Source organism: Gymnodraco acuticeps, unplaced genomic scaffold (genome assembly GCF_902827175.1).
Source record: "Gymnodraco acuticeps unplaced genomic scaffold, fGymAcu1.1, whole genome shotgun sequence".
Taxonomy (NCBI): Eukaryota; Metazoa; Chordata; class Actinopteri; order Perciformes; family Bathydraconidae; genus Gymnodraco; species Gymnodraco acuticeps.
The window spans coordinates 6361911-6382079 of NW_022991154.1; the positions used below are offsets into that span (position 1 = coordinate 6361911).

General features: G+C 40.1%; 1 protein-coding gene across 1 annotated transcript in view; it reads left to right on the plus strand.

The window, feature by feature from the left end:
* pik3r3b (phosphoinositide-3-kinase, regulatory subunit 3b (gamma)) overlaps nucleotides 1–20169 on the plus strand; it is a 338567-nt gene that overhangs the window by 65150 nt on the left and 253248 nt on the right. The gene's annotated exons all lie outside the window — the stretch shown is intronic.

Genomic DNA, 20169 nt, shown 5'->3' on the forward strand with positions numbered 1-20169 from the left:
TAATACATCAAGTGATAAGTCTTGTAACTTTCTCATGGACTTCTATACAGTAAGACTTCTATTTTGCAATCAATAGAGCCATCAGTTGGCCATCAGAAAAGATACAGATGTAAGGGAATTGCGCATTGGCTTTACTTTTCAGGTCGACCCTTGCGTGGGTTTGTGCATGCGTGATTATATTTAAGCTACAGTAAATTGCATTTCGTTTGTGGTTGTGTTTGGTCGAACTTTGACATAACATCAGCTGATTGTGGCAATGTAGAGGGTTTTGCTCCGACTGTAACCTCGTCTCACTCCACTTCATATATTTACAATTGATTTCCAGTGTTCTCTTTATGTGTGTGTGTTCTTGTATGTGATATTTAGTTTGAACTCATTAACGCATTGGCTTATGCTGTTAGTTGTAACCGCCTCGTAATTATTTAAATGAGTGATTAACATCCAGCTAAGGAATGACAGTTGAAAATGTACAACCTATACTAGCTTACACTCTCACATTTAAAGTATGTTCAATGTTCGTTTTTGTTATTAGAAAATAACACCTGTTTTTAATTAACATGGTCAATACATGTAAATGTCAACGTTTTGCCAGAAAAACGTTTTTCGTTGGCTGAGGTGGAAAAGTCGATGTATCGCTTTAGGCAAAACTCACTCCTTACAATATAAATGTCAATGTCACAATGAAAAGAAGAAAATTAGGAGGCTGTAATAGGAGACTATAACCTTCCTCATTAATACATGGGAACACACGGAAATGTCACAGTTCCATTACGTTTTCTCCCATAATTTTTCCCCATTTGAGCTTTGACTGTGGCTTTTTAAAATGACATGATGGTTTAATGGTACGAACTGGAGAATTAGCTCCACCAACTGTTAATCTCCAGGCCCCCAATTCCTAGCATTTGCATAACAGTAGTGGATGGGATCACACTTTAATTCTCTTTTCCTTCAACATACTACTTATTCCACTAAATCTTTTGAGATCAGCCGCCTCAACCTCCCTGCCGGTCTTGCTGTCTTTCTGCCTTCAGAAAAGCTGGATGGGGTCAGAGAGCTGTGATGGGGGTCAACAGCAATCTGTCACTGTCCTGCTGAGACAGAGGAAACTAGACCTGTGTTAATCTGAACAGAGAGACTTCCTGAAAAGATAAAAATAAATCATAGAAGCAAAGAACTTAGTACTAATCTGTTGGGATAAAGAGACGTAGACGAGATGTAAGAAGAAGCATAATATTTGCAACAATTAATACTTTGGTGCCTTATTGACTCATCAGGTTTAACTCTACTTAAAGGCAATACTGTGAAGATAAATGGAGACTCGTTTGAGATTTTTGTTTTGTCTTTGGGTAAAGTCAGAAACAGCTCCAAATCAAAACATTCCACATTGAAGTTGATTATGAAGAGTGAATTTTTACATTTACGAAAAACCAAATTATATTTACTATAACTGCAACTAACCATTTTACTTCTGATTAGGCCAATGGGTTTCAAGATGCCAACATTCTATCCCATAGCTACAAATGTGTTGTCCATATGAAATCATTGTTTATGGAGCTGACTTCCTCTGAGGTGGAGGCTGGATTCTTAAAATGTGGCCTCGCAAAACCAAACCTCTACCAGGGAACTGTATAACATATACTTCAACATACACTCCTTTATAATGGTTTGCATACTTGTTTTGTCAGGAAGTTAAACAGGTCAAAATTCCCTCTCCAACATCTATTTATATGTTTATTTAATCAAGTTCAAGACCAAAGTTGTTACAAAACCAAATTTGAATATCATCATGTTAACGTTATAATGTATCTTTTCCAAATGGTCAGTTAACTGAACACAGTATACTTTACTCTATGGAACCCCAGGTTTTTGTAACATCACAATTTGGGATTATTATGAATTAAAACTAGGCTAGTTTTGTTATTTCGATCAACTGGCCATTTTGAAGAAAGAGGTTGCTGTGATTCACAGTAACGAATGTGGTTGTCTGCTGGATTTATTTACATACAGTGTGTGTGTGTGTGTGTGTGTGTGTGTGTGTGTGTGTGTGTGTGTCAGACAGATTTGTTTTGTTTTTGCCTCTATTAATGAGCTTTTTTACAACATAAAGGACGGCAGATTGCCTGGAGATGAAGATCTGAAGCTCGCTGTGTGTGAGTGAGACCAGTACATGTCAACAGTCCTAGTCAAATATTAATGTGAGTTAGAGCCCACAGCATTTTCACATACAATATTATATCAGCCCTCAGCGCTAAATGAGCTGCTTCTGCAATTACTGTAACAATAGTTCTGTGTAGGATAGCTCACTATAGGGGATTATACACACTTCAATAGGCAGCTGACAATTATAAGTGTTTGTATAAGGCTATAGTTTTTGATGTGTGGCTTGTTTCAGCATTCAAGTACAGTAATACCAACTGGGCTGCAAAGCTATTTTGACTACTTTGAAAATGGATTGTCAAGTTTGAGTAATTCTTTGAAAAAAAGGCAAACCTCTTTGAATACAGCCTCTTAAAAAAACAAGGCAATTTGGGACGCCTTCCTATCCCAAAAAAGGATTTACATTTTCACAATTTTCTGAATCAACAAATAAAATGTTGCCTAGTTGTAGCCCTATTATCCAAACTCTTCATCTTTCACTTTCTTCCTCTACTCATGCTCTTTTCCAAAGCATCCCCTCTTTGTTCCCTCTTCAGGCACCTTGGCTACATGACATTATATTCAGAGCACTTACAGAAAATAGCCCTGGAGGAACACTGTGTATATCTGCTCAAGTGTCCTTCAAGGCAAATCTGCAAACTATCCATAAAAACAAGTGTTTTGCTGTTTCAGAATCCGTTTGAGCGGGATCGTGTAGCCTCACAGAAGGTGAGGGAAAATAGTTAAAGGTTGATGCCAGTCGAGCACATTTGTATTCATGAAAACAAGAGGATTTTGCTGATGTTTTTTTTTAAGAATGGAACAAAAGTGTTGAGATATCGTTTTACCGTGTTTTTGTTTGGTTGTGAATGCACACCAGCTCCTGGGCTCTCATTATTGTGTAATACAGACAAATGGTGCGGTGGCTGATGTATGATTGTGTGGGCACATGCACACACACGCTCTGCAGCATACTATATGTTATGGAAGAATAATTGAATAGGAAGGCTGTGGTCTTTGCACTCTAATCCTGAAGTGTGGCAATTACTGGATGTATAGATTCCTTTCTCTTCCTCTTTGTTCTCGGTGTGGATAACACCGGTAATGCTGGAGGAAGAATTCAGATCCTTTACCTGAAGAATAAAACAACGAGTGTTATTCTTTACCTTTGTTATTGTTACCAAGTCACTTGAAAAGAACAAAACCATCAACATGGTAGTCTGCCTGAATACCTTCTGACTTACCTTCCCTTTCTGATCAAAGATGGTTGGTTGTTACTAAAGATGAACATATCTAGACCAACCTAGTCTCACGGAAATGTGTGCAATAGTCACAGAATGTGATCTACTGATTTGTGTACATCAACCTGAACTTTTTTTTCGTGTCAAAGAGAAAGATTGAAAAAACAATGCATATAATTGGAAGTATCTTTCATGCCAATTTGTGTCTGTATACACAAATCAGACAATCACATTTCGTGACTATTGTACAAATTGCCATTAGACCCGGTTGCTTTAGTCACAATTCATAAAAATAGCTACATTTTGAAACTATAATAGCTTTTGGAGAGCGCAGACCTCTGCACATTTAGAAACGCATTGTTTCCATTAAAGGATACCTCCTAATATGTTAAGTCTCTTATACCATTAACATCTACCACAATCTAAAGCGAACCATTATCTGGTTTGTTTGCAGTGGTTCAGACTTTGTGGCATATAGAGGAAGTTCTTCTTTAAGGAAAAGCATTGTGGGTGTTTGGTGGAGTTCCAGAGACGCTTAGGAGACAGTGTTGGCAACAACATGTGTTGTCATTGTGTGTGCTGCACACAGAGGAAGATACCAAAACATGAACTGACATTTGGAAAATCTGACTCTTTTCAGTATTTTTTTTTTTAAGAGGATGAGAGCAGGTACATAGGAGGACAACAGAGTCGGTTCCACTAGTATTAAATGTAAGTATGCAGAGATGCCACTGACGTAGGTCATGACAACCGGACATAGGTTTGTAGTGTCAAACAAGAAGGAGAATCCACTTTATTAATCGCCAAGAGGAGACTCAGTTTTTCACTCTGTTACAGTATGTATATACACAGTTCACATACCTTTTAATGGAAAGGTGTCAGAACAAGGAGGCTGCCAACGTTTTACAGTCCCAGGTTATAGTGCCTTGCTCAATAACATCTCGGCAGTGCCCAGTACTGGTACCTAGACTGGTACCCGTCTAGCTACCAGTCTAAACCAGTTTGTGTTTGGGACTTGAACCCAGCCAAGCCAAGTCCCTACAGACTGAGCTACTGTAGAGCTAATGCATTTTCATTTAATAATGTAATCAAACGTAAAAAAAGAACCTTGGTTTGGCTATTGGTGTTTCATCCTACATGTTAATAAGTCTGGGTTGATAGTTAGAATATATGTACCAGTAAGCTAACCTAAACAAGACTAAAACTACAAAAACCATTGCTGTGGTAACTTGCAAGTTAATGTACTTTGAGGACTATTTTAAGAACTCTGACATACATTTGAAAACAGTTCAGGGTTTTTGAAGATGTTTGGAATGTCAGGCTGTGGTGAAAACAACACTAATTTCCACAATGACACACACATAAACACCCTCTGCCTTGTGTTTCAACCTCACTCTGGGCTCAGCCTCTTGGCTCTTTCCCTGCTTGGCTGTGACACTTTGTTCTAGTTTGTTCTTGCAGTGGTTGGCCAACAAAAAGAAGGAGTCATGATGGGAGTTTTCTAAATAAGAGTAGTTCAGCCAAAGGCAAAGGCTTGAAGCACAAATATCCTGAGTCCACGCCAGAGGCTAGAGTTGAGTTGGGTTGTGCAACATGCAGACAAACACTGTGTAGTAGGACAAGTCACATACACAGAGACACATTCAAATGCATGGGCAGCTGCTGCATGCATACATGCATGTAAATGGTCACAAGCTGGGTGTGACACACACATCATGCATGCACAAACACACGGCGAAGGTCAGCTGTCAGGGTGACTGTCAGCTTCATGCTTTATGCAAAGAATGTGTCAGGGTCCAAACACACCCAATGTGGCTTCGTTCTTTATGCTCTTGTGTCTTTGTGGGCACCTTGAGAGTTACTGTCAGAGCCTTTCTTTTAAACTTAGGACGTATTGGAAAGTGATACATCTAGAAAGTAAGAATAATGTGTAAAGTGAGATCATCTCTGAAAAGCGAGAACATTTTTTAAATGGGTGGGTTTGGCTATTGACCATACTTTGGAAAGTGTGAACACAGTAGAAAAGTGACGACATATTTAGAGATTGAGGACATTTTTTAAAAGTGAAGATATTTCTGGAAAGCAAGTTTGGTAAATTGAAACATTACAGAAATGTTTTGAAAGTGATGTTTTGGGGAAATGAGGACATTGTGGCCACTTACACCTTTTCTTGGCTGTATTGGTGGCTGTATTGGGGTGAAGACTTGGTATTAGGGTTAACGTAATAATTAGATTATGGTGAGGGTAAGGGGCTTAAAAATGTATTATGTCGATGAGGGTCCTTAGAAGTATACAAGTACAAATATAGTCAGTGGCTGAGCATGCAATCCACCATGATGGATAATGCTCTCCTGATGTCATCACTTTGGCCCGCAGTAATGTGATCAACCCCCGCCACACACACACACACACACACACACACACACACACACACACACACACACACACACACACACACACACACACACACACACACACACACACACACACACACACACACACACACACACAAATTGTTCATTGATCTGGGTGACGTACAGTTTTGTATTCCTGTAGGAATGTAAAACAGAGTAACGGATCAATAAAGTCCACTCAGACCCAGTAGCGAGGGCCAGTTATGCTATCTGGGGACACACAAACACACACTCAATGAAGGTCTGCGGATCATCTTGACTAACCTTCATTTCCAAAAAGAGAAGTGAACTCATTGCTGTTAAGTTTTTTAAATGTCCTTTTTGGGCGCTTTGATCACCTCAATCTCGTTTCATCTGGTTCCATTATATTAATGAGAAGGCAGACATCTCTACGGTCGATATATCCAACACCCAGCAACTCACACCAAAACAATCTAGATCTACTTTATAAATAGCACTACAGGTAAAAGGAACATATATATTTTGTTCTGATCATGGGGTGAATTGTCTCAATGTTTAACTTCAACTCAGACCTTCTAAATAAACTTGCCTTGCCTTCCACAGTGTTCATGTAACAAGTGCATGGAAGAAGAAAAGCTACCAACTAGGGATGCACCGAATATTCGGCCACCGAAAATTATCGGCCGAAAATGGTTAAAAAGGCCCTTTCGGCTTTCGGCCGACCATGCTCGCGGCTGGCTCACAGGGGGGGGGGGACATTGACCTTTGTCATCGAGATTGCCCTGAGCCTTTAACAAATCGTATTAAATAATCTGATGATAGACTGTAAACAGAATAGCTGAAATTTTAACAAACTAAATAACTCAGTTTCCTCTAATCATTAACCCATGTTTGTATAATGTAGTTAACTCCGTGTGTTGCTGCTAGCATACATAACACCTGACGTGGAAACGTTACTCTTGGATGGGGCTACAGAGCTGCTAGAAAGACGGTCGAACCCGGTACATTCCTCCGTCTGCATGCGGTGCACTTTTGCTAAATGTTTAGAGAAATTGCTCGTGCTTACATGCTAAACTCTTATTGCACTTATGGTAACAAGTATTCTCCACATCGAGACGGGTAAAGTTTAACCACACCTCGGAGCGCGTTCTCTCCGCCATCTCCGCAGTGTGCTCCGGTGCATGTAGCAGCTGCGTGTGTGTAAACTGCCCCGCCCCCTCGCACACAGACGGGGGAGAGAGATCTCGTCTGATCGAAAATACATCATAGACGAATTTGTTGTCTTTGCATATTAGAAACGAGTTGGCGACACTAAGACTGCGATAGAATGTGTTTTAGCAATAATACATGACATATATAAATGTACTGTATGCATTCAAAAGTGCTGAATAAATGTTTTATGGACCCATAATAGTGATTATTATTTAAGTTAAGTTTTGCCATAATCATGTCTATTTCCATAATCAGGTAGCTGAACAACATTGGTAAAAAATGTATACATTATATATATATATATTTCTATTAATCATTTTCGGCCTTTCTGCATTCGGTTTTCGGCCAACTGTTTCCTATTTTCGGTATCGGTTTCGGCCAAGAATTTCCCATTCGGTGCACCCCTACTACCAACTGTGTAAAGTAAATACAACACCATATATTGTTTTTGCCTTAGTTTCACCAAAATGTACCTCAGGACGTTGTGATTGCATGCTATGCCTCTTATACCTATAATGATTATATATTTACAGATGAAGAAAAGCAAAATACTTAACAAATATGGGCTCTCTAGCTTAAAATGATGTCACCAGAACTACAGACTGACATAAACATGCCTGATCTACCAAATGGTTAATGTGAAGGGTTTATTTACACAAAATAGAACTATCTGATGTGTCTTGTCAAATGTGTTAGTTACGGCCCGTCCACACGGCGGCGTGCGTTGAAGCTTCAACGCTTCTGCCCATTCACTTTGAATGGGGTGACGTCACGCTTTGCCGAACTGCATTGTGGGAGTGTTGCTTCGCTTTGCTTCGCTTTGCTTCGCTTTGCTTCGCTTTGCTTCGCTTTGCTTCGCTTTGCTTCGCTTTGCTTCGCTTTGCTTCGCTTTGCTCGCGTTGCTCGCTTCAAAAGTAGAGCAATGTTCAACTTTTGAAGCTTCGACGGAAGCGTCAGCCAATCGAATCATATGCCAGTACAAGCTCTAGCCCAGGGGTGGCCAACCTGCGGCTCTCGAGCCGCATGCGGCTCTTTGCCTAGTTTCATGCGGCTCTTCAGTTCATATTGAATTTTATATGTGTGAGTTTGGGGGAGAGACACTGACTCCTGACTAGTGGTGCACGGTGTACCGATACTTGAAAGGTATACCGCGATACCCTGCCGTTAAAAACGTTACGATTCCTCCGTTTAAGAATGACGGCGGAAAGTACTCCGGTGAGAAAGCGCCGTTTAAATAAGAGCTGTGTGTGTTCAGCGCTCTGCTTCCACTCCCTGCTCTGCAGCCGTGCCTGCAGTCCCGCCCCTCTAAAGCACGCTCAAGTGCCTCCCCTCTCTCGTGCACGCGCTAGCTGCCAGAGCATGTGAGAAAACGAGAAGCATGGCTGCAAGTGGGAGTGCAACTGCCGCTGCCCCTCGGCTTGTTGACAAAAAAGACGCCAGAAGCGAAATGTGGAAGTATTTTAGCTATATCTCTGACAGTGAGGGCAAGCCTACGGACACCACGAGGCCTGTCTGTAAGAAATGTATTAATTTTATTTAATACGAATTCTTGTCATTTATTGTATTTATTGTTCTCATTGTTTAAAGGTTGTGTTATGGTTCTGGTTCTGGTCTGAAATAAAGCACAATAATTACATTTAAGACTGTTTCCCTTTTTTAAGAAAAGTATCGAAAAATAATCGGAATCGCAATTCTTGACTTGGTATCGAAACCAAAATGTTGGTATCGTGACAACACGACAGTTAAACCTGATATTTAGTAGGTCTGTTAAGTATTGAATGCTGATAATTCTGACGTAATTTGGCCGGTCAAAGTTGTTTGGGCTCGGATAAAATTGCTCCGTTACTTTCGTCCCGGCTCTCCCTACGTGTGTATGTGTGGTGTCAGGTGTCAGTATGAGAGGATGACAGCGCGTCTAATTTTGATGTGGCCCAAGAGCCAATCACAATAATACCTGCGATGCAGTGAACCAATCACTTTTTGAGGGGGGGGAAACCTATCGTTGATTAAACACTACTATCCAGTGTTTCCCCTACCATTGTCTTTGAAGGGCGCTGCACCCCGCCAACGGAGCCCCGCGCCCCCCCCTGAAATTCAAGGTGTTTAAAAAATATATATAATTTTTTTTAAAATATATATATATCGCACCAAATTGAAAATAATCTATAACTACTATCACTTTTCACATTGAACATGTGCTCTTTTATTAAATAAACTAAACGCTTTCATTTGAAGTTGTGAGTTTAGTGTTTTTGACCCTAAGAAACACTGATGCATTAATCAATAACAATAATCCACAGCTCCTCTCTGCTCCAGAGGATTTTAAAAATATATATCCCAATGCCACAAAAATGCATCAGTGACGTGGTTGAAATCTTGTCTCCAGAAAACAAAAAACTGAAACAAGCGGTATCAGTGACTGTGTGTTTGATGTGGCTCTTTGCAGTAACATAGAAAAAATGTGGCTCTTAACCTCTGACTGGTTGGCCACCCCTGCTCTAGCCAATCAAACCGCGTGCTTGTGTGTCCGGGGCGGGAGATTCATGTGATTGGTTGTTGGTCGAGTTTCAGACACGCCCACTGGCAAGCTTCAACGCACGCCGCCGTGTGGACGCTGCGTTATGTTTATGTATTTTGTCTGTCATTTCCTGTTTTATTTTGTACTTACCTCTTGTCTTTCATTTCAGGCCCTGTTTCTTTCTCCCCTTGTGTGTTTTTCCCGCCATCATCAGCGTCTGCCCTGTCCCTGATTGTTTCCACCTGTTCCCTCTCACCTCATGTTTAAATAGTCCTGTCTCTCCCCTGTCCTGTGTCAGTTCGTCTTGTTTGTTTCCCCGAATGGTCGTGCCAGGCCTCAGCTCAGAAAGGATCGCTTTCACTCATGTCAGGTTTTGTTTTGTTAATTTTGTAGGCTTAAGTTCTTCTTAAGTTCTCTTTTTGTTATGCTTAGTTTTTTCTTCCTTGTGAGCGCCTTTTATTTATTCCAGTACCTACTCTGTTAAGAGGGATTACCTGATCTTTGGAATTAACAAATACATTTTGTTACATTCAAGACTTTGTCTCTGGGTCGTGCATTTGGGTTCATCAGTTTGTATCGAGGATCGAGGTCGTGACACTATCTTTGTCTCAGTGGGCAAATAAGTTGCAATCAAGTATATATTACAGACCAACCTTAATTCAAAGAGATATCTGAACAAAGGAAGTATTTGCACCCCGAGTGGCAGAACACCCCTGCTGACCACAAACAGTTGGTTGCTCCAACCCCTGCTTGTGGAGTATAATAATTCATCTTCATTACAAATATTTTGGAGGGAAAAAGACCCAGCCATGGACCCACACAAAACTAAAAGAAAGGTACAACTCAGATAGCTTACACTGTACAACACACAACTACAGTATATTATGTACAATGTGAACATTTTTTTTGTTAATATGGAAATAATTTCACACAGTAATGTAATGCATGCACTGAACACTGGCAACATTTTTTGTAAGCAAGCACTTGATTTAGCTAGCTCAAACAATAGCCTGCTTCTAAGTTGGGCATTTGTCTTCTTGAATCTTAACCATCCTTAAAGCTGCAGCAATCTGTATTTTTTGCAGAGACAATGAATCAAAGTGGTGTTCTGTGTTAGGACAAACCCACAGCAAAATGATCACCCCTTGCAGCAATACTGAGCTTTTGTTTGCCACTTTTAGCTCCTTGTTTTGGTCTTCTGACAAACTTCCATTCCAATTTAGCCCCAGTGTTTCTAGCGGGTAGCTTTTTTTCCCTGATAGACCCATTTTACACTTCCTGCAAAGCACCACACAGCAGACAAAGTTAGTTTGCTGTGGGGAAAAGTCTAGATGATGAATGTGAACCTGTGGCATGTCCTCACAACGGCCATTAATACTGTATGTGAGACCCTGTTGAGCAGAACGTCAGGGTGTTTGGTAACATGGTGCCAAGGTGATGATGAGTAGCAGGAGGGGGGGGATCTGTCAGAGGTGATGAATGTGAGGAAGGACAAATAGAGAAGAGGATGATTTAGAGGGACTCGCTGCCTGTTACAGAGAGTGTCGGACTAGATATGATCTTCAACAGCCAGTCGCCTTTTAACCAAATAAACCACATTTATTTGCTGCCTAAATATTATTGTGTTATGGAAGATGGATTAGATCATATATATGTTTATTATTGACCTTGTGAGCCATATGGCTGTGGAATGATGCAGACAGTAATGCCTTGGAGGTAAAGGGCTGACATGCTTAAAATAGTTATTTAAGCTAGGTAAGTCTTTCTAAAATACTAAATATTAGCTACAATTATGAATTAATGTGTTGTAATTATTCCAACGTTCCTTTTGTAGCTTTTTGGGGTTTTATTAAACATTATTTTCTCAGATTTAAAACATCAACATGTCCTTGAAGCACTCTGGAAAGGACGTTTTCAAAGCCTTCTCCATTTACAACTGCATTTTCGAACAGCTAACACTTAGACCAAAAACATATACATTAGACACAAATATTTTCCTTTGCCTTTGTGTATGCAAGATTACATTTACAGCAAACCGTTATGACCTGAGCCCAGTGGCTGCTTGGAATATTCCTTCAAAGAATTTAGAAGAACGATTTGGAAAAATAGTTGGCAGTTATTGAAGTAGCTGTCCCAGCAGAGTGAAAACACCTGCTATGACTTCACTGACCCGGGTGTGTTAAGTGCGGCTGAACAGTTTGAATGAAGTTGTGATGATCGAAGTTTCTCCTTCAACATGAATAAAAGTACAGTTTGTTCGCCTCCCATATTAATACGATACTTTTGTGGTTAAGGAGTTGTTAATGTTTGGCAAAAACATTGGCAACACTGACCAAGTCCGTGAAGACTTACCATAAAAGGTTTTAAACCAGAATTTGTTCTCATTTTTCAATTTATTTGGCAAAATCATACAATGCTGCCTCCATTTTACTAAAGCATATGTATGTTTTTGAATTGTTTTGGTACTTTTGTTGTAGCATTGTTGCAATGATACTGCAGCTGCCAAGTTTACCTTTACTTCATTTGTCAAAGATGCATATTTGAATGTAACTTTTTGAGTTTTTGACCATTAACAGCGCTGTAGAGTGCAATTTTATATGCAATGTAATGCAATCTTATATGCAACTATGCAATTTTATCTTTCACTTTCTTTTACACTTAGTTTCTTTTACATATTTAAAAAGATGCACATGCTCGCCTAACGGATTAACAAACCCAATTTCTCTTTTTTTTTCCACCTCTCATAGTGTTATTGAGCATTTTCTCTATTCTATTCATTGGATTTGTTAACTGTAAATGAATATCGGCCTACATGAACTTAGATACATATCAACTTTTGTGTATGAGGTTCTATTTGGGCCATATTTCTATTAACATTAGTAGTATTCAGGTTAAATAACAGTATGTTTTTCATTGTTGTTTCTCACTGTTGTATGCTATTTTCTGCTAATACATCCCTTTCATTCAATGTTATTCATTGCTTATGAGGTTCTATCCATGCCTGTTTCTATGTTTGTATTATAAGGCATGAGTAGCCACATCTGTCCAACATCCTTACGGTTTAATGTGGACTGATGTCTGTTGTTTCAGTAGGCCAGGATCTCTGAACAAAGACAAACAACGTAAATGATTTCTAAAGTCAAGGCAATGGGATGTGAAATAAATACACTTTCAGCACAAATGGAACCTCATATCAAAGCAGAGATGATGCTTCACAGCCTAGAAGACAGATATAATGTGCATTCAAGATGTACATTGAGTATGTGTAGGGTAACACGGCAGTATATGTGGTCACAGAGCAAGACAAATGACTTGCATGTGTTTGTATGCGAGACACATTTATAGCATTTAGCTTGTGTCTGACTGTTAGTGCTCCATGAATGTAAATCAGTGTTTCTACCGTCCAACATTTAAATAGCAGGTTGGATTTCATGACAAAGGCAGTCACCATGTTTAGATGCATGGATAGGAGTGTATGCTAATGTATGCATGTGTGTGTATCCAAGTCAGAGTGTGCACATACAGTATCCCGGCGAGCTGGTCTCTTGGCCCCTGGGGAAAAGAGAGGCGGGGTTTCCTCAGAGTGGTAGGTTGTCATGGGAGATTGGTCAGGAGGAGATGGGGGGGATCAAGGTTTCACTGGGCTTTTTATGGAAGCTTAGCTACTAACCCCACCACTGCAGAGGGTTCTTCTGCATGCTGTTTAACATTCAACACGCATGAGGAGGAAACATCAGGCTGGTGTGCAGACTGTGCACCAACCGGGATGAAAAGGCAAAGCGAGCGCCTGTGTTAAAAGGTAGAACAGTTGCCACGGGGAAGCGATTTTTCTAATAAAATCACAAGCGGCTTTAATGAACTGAGTACTATGGCCTTTGTGTTTCGCCAGTTATCTACGGGTCAATGCAGCTTTTTGGGATTTGGGAATATTGCAGAAGATAGTCTTTGTGGCCAACACACGTTTGTGATACTTAACACGATTGGTTCAGCAGGATAATCTCCACATCACTTTGAGGAGGGAATGCAAATGGGGCAGAAATAAAAAGCCAACGTAATGCTATAACCGAACTTCATCACGGTTGCATGGCTGCACGTCACCACCGCAAAAAGTGGTAAAAGCAAAGCACTCTTGTGTTGACATGATGGAGTTTAAAAGTTGAATTAGCCACTTCAGCAACCACCGTTTTTATGACACATAGAAGATTCAGACACACTCAAGTGGTAAATACTGATGTATTTTATGTCGTGGAACATAACGTGAAACTCTTGTTCAGAAAAGCGTTGACATCCAGGCAAGGAAACCAGATGTTGGTATAATTCTAAGTTTTCAGCATGATTATTCAACATGACAAAGTGTTTCCTGTAAAGTACTTCTTTGGTATCTCATGTTGTGATCCTAATGCTGTAGTATTAGCTCATACAGTTCATTCATTTTAAGTAAAAATCTACTTTTGGCAAATTGGATGATATCATCAGTACCAATGGAATTGAAGTCAGACAAATCTTTGAGCGCTGTACAGTTTAGTATTTCAATTAAATCCTTGGCATTTGATTGGATAGCTCAAAAGTGGGCCGGGGTTTATAACGTATCACTACCAAGGCTTTATGCCATGCTTTACGCACTTCTCCATGTGGTTCAAAGTTGCAAATTGATTGATGGGATGGAACCATTTTATTGTTGGTTAAAAATTGGCTGATACTATTTATGCAAGCAGAGTTATATTGTGTTTTACACAAAGAGAAAGATGATTGGATTTTGTTAAAAAAGATAGATTTTTTCTTTTGGAATATATTAATAGTTGCAGAATATAACTGGAGATGTGATCTAAAAGGGTACAAAATTAACAAAAAACACGTTCTAATTTCCCAGTTAATGTTGTGTTTAAGTCCACAGAAATATTTGGACTTGCTCTAGAGATATAGACCTATAAAGGAGGGGGTGCAGAACACAAATAACTGTTCAGAACAAAGAGGCACAGAGGAAGGAGAGCAGCAGAGTCAGTGACAGCGAGTGGCAGGTAGAGGGGAAGGAGGCAGAGGAGAAGCATTAAATGAGCAGCGGTACAGGGGAGATTGTCATTTCAAGCCTTCACATTAGTAACAGGATACGGCCGTCATGCTCCAGCAGCCTTCAGGTCACCTCAGCGCTGCACCTCATCTCTCGTGATCTTTTTTTCTTCTGCCTACCTGTCTCATATCCAGAGCTGCAGTCACTTTAAACGCTGTGGCAGAACAGGAGAGAAGTCTAACTACAGCAGGAGAGAAAACAAAACACAATAAATCCAGAGAGAGTTGCTTCACCAAATCACAGGACAGGAAGCTCAGTGGAGATGGGCATCTCACCGGGATTCTTTAAACTCTTGTTTGGCTTTGACTTAGCAGCCCCGCGGGACACACAGAGGGCGTTTGGTCAGGATGTCAGGGAAAAGCAAAGGAAGGATGGAGGGATAAAAAGAACCTGAAACCCCTTGCAACTCTTATCCTTGATTCTTACGTTCTCAAGATCCTGTGATCCCTTTTCACAACAATATTTTATAGGTTATATCTGAGAGAAAATGTTCACAGATAGGTAAAACAAAGAGTCAATAATCACCTATGAAGCTTTGAAAGGCATGTTTTCCCAAATGAAAAAGGCAAAATAACAGCATGTATCATAGCCAGAAGATGTAAAAAACAGATATTATCTTCAGATTTTCAAGTTTTTTATTGTTCTTGAGCCTATCATGTATGGCATAAGCTTCAGTCAGAGAAAAATAACAAAATCTAAGATTGAAACAATGACATTTCATCAGCGATCATCTGATTTTTATCTAAAATGTAGCCAAAACAAACCATTTGTACTAACCCAATACTGTACTTGTAGATATAGATTCCATTTTCCCACCAAATCCTGTAAAATAAGTCATCAAAGACCTTTTTTATTTTCAGTTTCTTGTGGAATTATAACTGTATATTGCATGATTGTGCTCGAAATAGTGCCATGATTTTTTACAAAAACGATAGTGTATATATTACAGAGAAGAACGAGGCCACAGTGAGTCAAATCTGACAGGAGCAAAAATGCCTTCAAACTACTTGGGGTTCAGAAGGTTGAGACAATATATATATTTATTATATATAATATATTTAAATACACCTATATAGTTCATAAAAAGGTAAAAACAAAAACTCAAAGTACATACAAAAACCCATAATTTCTGTTGCACAATGTAGCCTGTTTACCTTTTAGATCACTTAATGCCTGTCTTTTTTGATGTAGGAAACATTGGTGGGAAAGATCTCATCCCTGGTGAAAAAGTAAACTTCTCATTCTGCTGAATGTGACAGCAGCTTTCAGACAAAGGCCACAGCACTAATGTCCAGTGAGGCTTGAGTCAGCTGCCCCCTGCTGCCCCTGTGTGTTACTGCAGGAGTGAGAGGAAGAGATCAGAGCCTCTGAAGCTCTGCAGAGGGACTCCGGGTAAAGATCAAATTTACTTATAATCTCACGTGAACATAAAATATAAATGAATTTCCCCTTTCCACTCCGTGTTTAAGTATTTGATCTGAATGTGATGCATTATACATCAAGAGAACATCCTATCATATGATTATCTGCAGCCCCATAGGCACCATATGTTACAGATGTGTAATGCAGCCATCTCAATCTATAACTGCACTCTCTTATCATGATCTTCATGTGTGTGTGTGTGTGTGTGTGTGTGTGTGTGTTGTGTGTGTGTGTGTGTGTGTGTGTGTGTGTGTGTGTGTGTGTGTGTGTGTGTGTGTGTGTGTGTGTGTGTGTGTGTGTGTGTGTGTGTGTTCAGTTTATATTGAAAAGAGTGCGAGCGATTCAGGGTCTACTTCATAATGCCAACTCTGATCAATAAATCATTTTCAAATGCTGCTGATCGGAGACCACAGGTTGGGGAACACATATGTGTGTGTGTGTGTGTGGGTTTGTGTGTGTGGGTGAGTGAGTGTGTGTGAGTTTTGTGTTCACTAAGCAGAAAGGGAATGACAGCCAGTAAGGGAATGTGTGCAGTATACAGTAGGGTATATGCGGTATAATGCAATAAAGCATGTATTAATGACGAACCAAATCAGTAACAGAGGGAAACACACACACACACACACACACACGTGTTTCTACAGTATAAAGGTAAAACCTAAATCTGTTTTACACACTGTCCATTGTAAAAATTCGTTTTTTCGACCATGTTTTGTCTGGCACAATTGCACTTATTTGTGCTGCCCATAACATACTGGTTAGGTCATAACGAGGGTTTGATCGTGACTTTAGTGTTATTGATTTGTTCACATACATTTAAAAAGGAATCATGCATGATGAGGCAAAACTGGCTCACTAGCAGGTTTTACTACGTAGGATTTGCAAAGCATATTTTATACCGCAAATTATAACATTACATGTAATTTGTTAAAGCGACTTACAGTACTGTGGACAATCCCCACAGGAGCAATTTGGGGTGAAGTGTCTTGCCCAGGGACACAACGACATACTGACTGCAGTGGGACTCGAACTTGCTACCCCCTGATTCAAAGTCCAGCACTCTATCCACTTAGCCACAGCCTCCCAATAACAATGCAGATTTCGAACTCTGTTGTGGCTACTCAATACATTTAAGGGACCTCATTGAAGTTGTGTTACCTACATATAAACACGCGTTGGACGCTGCTTAAACTCTTCATTCTATAGTAAACCCTTGCTGAAAATATAACATTTCAATGTCTACATCGTGCAACATAAATAAAGTGTATTTGTTGGGAAAACTCTGAGAAAAGGTGCATTAGTAAATGTATGATGCTGTAGTTGATTGTGTGTGCATGTCTGTTTATGTGAATGTGTTCCCTACTGCGTGGCAGTGTCTTTGTGCTTGTGTGTGTCAGTGTGTTATTGCGTTGGTGTTTATGTGCCTTTGTGTGCAGCTCCATACGTCCTCTATAGGAGCTGCTGGGAGGCTGATCTGCTGCAGAGCTGCTCAGACTCATTGTTCCTTCTCTGCAGCTCCTCCCCTCCTCTCCTGTCCTCTTTTGCTCTTCCTGTCTTTGTTCTTGTGTCCTTTTCTCCTCCTCTTTTGCCTGCACATCTTCTCCTTTGTCCTCTTCTTTTCCTCTCTTTTCACCATCTCGTTGTATTGTCCTTCTTTTCCCTCCCTTTTGCTTTGTTCTCTATTTTCAAGGTCTTCTTGGCTTTGCCACCATCCTGTCTTCTTCTCTGGTGTCCCTTCTTTTCTCAACCCTTCTGTCCTCTCTTTCTCTTCCTCTTTGTATATTTCCCTCATGCCCTTGTCTCTAATATCAGCTCTTCTCTTTTCTTCTTTGCACTTGCCTTCTCTTCTTCATGTTCTGGTATGACATTATTGTCTTTTGTCCTCTGCTGTTCTACTGCTGTCCTCGTCTTTATTGTATTATTCTACTGTCTTTGTCTTTTCTCTTCTGATTTTCCCTTGTAACTTTTGCCATTTTCTTTATTGTCCTTTTCTCTTCTGTTCTTTCTTCTTGCCTTCAATCTTCGTTATGCTCTTGTTTTAATCTTCTTTGATTGTGTCCTCCTCTATTCTCTTCTCCGTTTGTCCTCTTTCCTCCTATCTGCTTGTTGCCCCCTTCTTCCTTTCTTTTCTCTATGTTCTAGTGTTCCTTTGTCCTCCTATGTCCTCTTCTCCCCCATTATTTCTGTTGTATATGCTTTGTCTCTTCCATTGTCCCCTTCTTTCTCTTTTCTATTTGTTCTATTATTTCCTCCTTTTGCCCTCCCATTTATTCTTCTTTTATGTCTCACTCTTTCCATTTTTCTCTTTTGTTCTACATCGTCCTTATTTTTCTCTTCCTCTTTTGATTGTCCCCTACTTTGTCTATTTTCCTTCTTCACATATCCCCTTTGCCCTCCTCTCCATATGCTCTATTGTCCTTCTTTTGTCTTCCTCTTCTCAATTGTCCTCTTCCGCTTCCTTCTCTCTACTCTCTTCTCCTCTCCTCGGGGTGAGATATTGCCAGTGTGATGGGCTGTGACAGTGACGTTAATGGAAGCACTGTACATTTAACGACCTATATCTCCGGAAATTCCTCTGCCGCTTCTCATTGTTCTCACACACACAAACGCACACACATCTGAAACTATACGAAAGGCAATTAGTGCAGCAGCAGATACAGATACAGGTTTGGACACCTGTAAACACACCAGATATGTGTTTGTTGTTTTTGCCTCAACAATGGATAACTACGTCATTTAACTCGGTGTGACTGTGTGACTGTGTGTGTGTGTGTGTGTGTGTGTGTGTGTGTGTGTGTGTGTGTGTGTGTGTTGTGATATGACACAACAACACATCCTCACTCCCAGGTCGGCCTATATTGACGTTATGTCAAGTCCCCTGTCGGCTTTTTCCAACGCAAGGGGGGGGGGCCTTAGCGTCCATTTTCAACGCAAGGGGGGGGCCCTTAGCGTCCATTTTCAACTTTCCGGGATGTCCATATGCTTCTATGGACGCTCATGGAAGCACGGCGTTCGTTTGTGTCGACTGCCCTTAAAGGCAATGTGAGCGTCCATTCTCATTGGATAACGGAGAATTGTACACCCGGAAGTAAGTATTCCCCTTACTGTCGTTTGATTTTACAGTGATATCTGCACTACTCATCGACTAAAAAACACCAGATTATCCTTGTTAATTACACAACATTGATTGGTTTAAATTGTGTGCAATGCTTTTGTATTTTTCCCCTTCGATTCGGAGAAACAAATGTTTTTTCGGAGTAAAGGATGGCAGAAGACACTACACTACCCAGAATCCCCAGCTATCGTTTGGACTACACCATGTGCTCTGTTTGACAAACCCCGTGATAGTCCTCAAGCTCTGTGATTGGAGAGTGTGCTCCGAGGGTTACGCCGAGCCTCGAACAGCACTTGAAATGGGATGGAACCACTTAGACTGTCCAAAACTGGATTTGAACGGGTCCACCGCGTCCCCCCTCCCCCACCCTGTCCCCAGAACTACAAATGCTGGCTATTCTGTTTCGCAACATGTTCTGTATCTATGGCACGTCTCTACTGGGAGTTGTAGTTTTAAAAGACGTTTTCGTATTTCCCATAATAAGAAGTTGCCAGTATTAAACTGTGTACATCCCTGGAGGTTTAGGGGATAGGAAACACTCACATTTAAAACATATAATTAATAAATGGGTGAAAATTGCTTGTGCCCATAATGGGCAGCATTAATATATATATACACACACATGCTAGCTAAGGTCAGAAGAGCTTTATTTAACAGCTGGTCTTATGTTTGTGACCCCTGTTGTTAATTGATTACATTACATTACATTAATTGATAAGCCTGAAACATGCACTTGTTAAGGTTCAGAGGCACATTTAGCAAATATGGCAGTATAGCCATCGATCAGCTTAAGATAAGATATACTTTATTGATCTCAAGTTGGAACATTTGCGTTACATCAGCATGTGTAACAGTTAAATATGCAGTGGTGTTTATTTGTAAATCATTTAGTATAATCACACAAATTCTGTGTTTTATATTCAACAATTCTGTGTTCTTTATTTATTGATTGTTCAATACCTGACAAGGTTCGGAGATGAAATATCTACATACATCTTATAAGAGTATAATACATTATGTATAATATCAGTTAAAATAAGTGCTTCAACATAGTTAACATTGCTGGAGGTACGCACAAATAT